This window comes from Tribolium madens, unplaced genomic scaffold (genome assembly GCF_015345945.1).
Source record: "Tribolium madens isolate multiple individuals breed KSU strain unplaced genomic scaffold, Tmad_KSU_1.1 Scaffold_71;HRSCAF=194;Tcas5.2_LG6, whole genome shotgun sequence".
Classification (NCBI taxonomy): Eukaryota; Metazoa; Arthropoda; class Insecta; order Coleoptera; family Tenebrionidae; genus Tribolium; species Tribolium madens.
In genome coordinates, this window is record NW_025401041.1 from 645,221 (window position 1) to 649,037 (window position 3,817).

Sequence of the window (3,817 nt, forward strand, 5' to 3'; positions counted from 1 at the left end):
TTTACTCGACGACGTTACGACAGGAAGGAGCCGCTGGATGTGTATATTGATAAACAGGCTCGTTTATACCAGCGGCTGTTTCCAAATTTCCCGAAAAATCGCCTCATCAAAGAGTTGATACGGCAAAGGCCCCCATCGGTCCGGTCGACGCTTGCTGTCGGTAAGTACTCCGACATAAAAGACTTTCAGCAGGTGGCTCAAGAGGTCGCACGAAGGATGAACAAGCCGTAAAGAAATCGTCGGAAAACTAGCGTCGGGCTGAGGGAACGTCTCCACCTCAGCCCGATGCTTCGGCCTAAACCATGAGGATGCTCTGTTGCCACAAATCCCTGTTGAATTCCTCAGTGACACCATCCAGAGAGCTCTCGACACTCGGGCTTCCGCCAACTTCATCCGAGGAAACCGGGCGCCACCACCACAAAACAAACGGGTCGACAGCTACAGCCACTGGGACCGTGGATATCACCCGGCCGTACCTTGAGGATCGCGAGTTTACTCTGCGCACGGACAATAAAGCGTTACTGTGGCTCAACACAGGACTCCAACGCCAAATTAACACGATGGGCTCTGCGGCTCCAGGACGCCAAATTAACACGATGGGCCCTGCGGCTCCAGGAGTTTAAATTCCGTGTAGAACACTGCCCTGGAAAATCTAATCAGGTACCCGATTTATTGTCTCGGAATCATAACTGTATTTTTGACGTTGTGAATAAACGATCAATCCATAAATCTGTTTAAAATTCCACGAAGCAACCCTCCTCGCGTTTTTCAACGCGGACCAAGCACTTTGAGTTTTGCTAACCAACAAACCCTCGCGTTTGTCAGCGCGCTGTGAAGAAGGGTTTCGCACTTTGGGAACAAGAAAACAATCCCATATATTGTTTTGACCTTGGGAAATTTTCCGTTTATTTCGCCCTTCAGGCTTATAATTTTTGATTAATTATTACTAAATATTAGTAGTTCCTGTAAACCGAACACAGCTGTGTGACGGTACCGTCAGTTACGTGTTAATTTTATTTTTTTTTGATAGTAATATTTACCGTAGCATTTGTTTTTCGTTCAATTTTACTTCGGTTATAATAAATTATTTATTTTTATTAAAATTTTGCGTTGGCAGTACCTCTCTCCCAGGCAAGAGGTACCAGTGCTTTATTTTTGACTGAGGTGGCGCCCTAAACCTTACCGATCCAGAACCACTCCTACGACAGGGAGCAGCCAGAGATAACAAGTGTTACAATAGAAGTAATATAAAAAAATTAAATAAACAATTTTACAAAAAATATTCAACCCGAACCGCAACCAGGGCCGTCAGGACTAGGCCGTCAGCAAGCAGGTTCTCGCCCTGAAATTGAAGCTGGGTCTTCTCAGTTTTCGAGTAAGTTTGATACAATTGCAGTGCCATTAACATGCGTGTTCATAAGTCACCATTACTTTAGTATACATAAAAAAGTCACTGAGACTTCTGTTTACTATACATGTTTATCTGAATAGAAAGTGAGATGCAAGTACATACTGCAAACATTTTACACTGCATAGGAAACAAATTAATTACAAACTTTTTAGGCCGTGGTGACAAAAGCCTAGAGGCTCAGAGGCAACCCACAAGGGTCAAAGAACGTAAGTTAGAATAATGTTATTATAGTTTCAATTATTGTATTGTTGTGTTTTGTTGCAGAATGTTTACCTCCTAGAATGTAAGTTTTAGTGTTAATTAATTCGTAATCGATTTATAATATATATTTTTGTAGCGATCAAAACTCAACTTGAGATCACCAAAAAGAAAAGTCTTTTTACGACCGACGAAGCAAAATTGTATAATTTGGCCAGGTCATTGAGGGACAGAGTTAAAAGGCTGGAAAGACAGAAGAATCATTCATAGGCGGCAAAGACTTTGGCAAATGATGAAAAAGTACGCCATTTGATTGAAGGACTTACTCCAGTTCAACAAAGGTTTTTTGAAAGTCAGTTGAGGAATTACAAGTGTTAACCTCAGGCAAGAAGTTTTACGTTTGAGGACAAGGCTGACGCTATTGCAATTCACAAAAGCAGTCCTCGAACGTATAGACCTCTTTCCAAGATGTTTGTACTACCGTCAGAAAGCACACTGAAGGCAACTCTTGCTAAAGTTTCTATGCGACCGGGCATTTCAAATCATATGTTCTCAGTTCTCAGTCGGAAAGTAGGCCCAGAAAATCGGGATCGAATTTGTACTCTCATCTTTGATGAGATTCAAATTCAGCCCCATTTGGACTATTTGCCGCATGAGGATAGAGTCATAGGATTTGAGGATGACGGTACGACAAGGTCTGGAGAGGTTGCTGACCATGTTGCTGTCTTTATGATTTATGGAGTTTTCAGAAGGTGGAAGCAACCTGTAGCTTTTGCCTTTTGTAAATCTGCGATGAAAGTCAGCAGTATTGTTAATTTCTACAAACAAATCGTTGCTGCAGCTACTGCGGTAGGGTTGAATATTGTTGCCTCCGTTTGTGACCATGAGCAGCAATAACGTTAAGACAATTAAGGATCTATTAGATCATTCTAAACGCGTGAGCACTTCAGAAGATGATGTGGTACCAAACAATGTGATACCGATTCCGCTTCCTGATAACACATATCAGGAAGTGATTCCATTGTTTGACCCATCTCATCTTTTGAGGGCATTCCGGAATGGTCTTTTAAAACGGGATTGCCAGTTTAGTGTCAATGTTGCAAGGGGGCAACACAAGAGGGTGGTTGCCAAATTGGAACACATTCAAAGGGTGATGCTGCCATCAATAAGGAAAAGAACATGGTTTTCCGCCTGTTGCCAAAGATTTAGACTCAACATTTGGACGAATTCAAAATTACAAAAATGAAAGTTTCATTAGCGGCACAGGTGGTAAGCCAGCGAGTAGCTACAGTAATGCATGAGTTTGCCAGGCCAGAAAACGGGTCGTTACCACCTGATGCCTGTTACACCGCAAACCTTATGACGAAGATTGAGAAAATCTTTGACAGTGTCAACGGTGGCTTTGGAGGAAAATCCGAAAAAAAAAAAGAACTGCGCAGAAAGGTATCCCGAAAAAGTTCTCATTACAGGAAATGAGTAGAAGGGAAACAATTGTTTAGCATTATGGTATTCCTCCCAAACAATGCCGCAGATCGTCCAAGACCAAAGTGTTTGATGGGATAGCAGCGCACTCTTGAAGGGTTTTGTTTGATCAAAAACACTTTGCTAAAGCTTGGCTTTACGCACTTTCCAGCCAAGGCGTTTAATCAAGATCCTCTGGAGAACTTTTTTGGTCATATACGACAATATGGAGTGCGTTACACGAATCCAAATTGACAAGCATTAGTTCCTTTTTATAAGTCCTTGTTAAATAGAAATTTTTCAGCATATCATTCGCGTGGCTCTAATTGTGAAAGTGACACTTGGTATATCAATACGCCAACTACAAATTATCTCGTATTAGCCTTTCTATTGCTTTTTTGCGCACAACCATTGTTTTACCACGCTCCGACGTCTGAACCAGATACTTGTTAGTGTTGTATCGTTTGATGTATCGTATGCACCAATATGGCGCGAAAAAGAGGTCTTACCGAAGATGAATTAGAACATTTTGCAAATTTAAGTGAAACGGAGTGAGAAGAATTTCTGGAGGATAATTCAAAAGACGACAAAAATTATGAGCTCTCATCAGATGCAAGTGACTGTAGTAGTTCGGAAAACGAGTATGTCAAAAATGAAGAGAATGACGAACCCAGTGATGACAACATAAGACATTCAGGAGCAATATTCAGCTACCAACCAACACATTTCATGGTGTGAGACTGAGCA

At 41.6% G+C, this 3,817-nt stretch overlaps 1 pseudogene; it reads left to right on the plus strand.

Annotated features, from left to right (window-relative positions):
• The first annotated feature begins 1,955 nt into the window (after positions 1-1,955).
• Positions 1,956-3,523, plus strand: LOC123009104 (annotated as a pseudogene).
• The last annotated feature ends 294 nt before the right edge of the window (positions 3,524-3,817 follow it).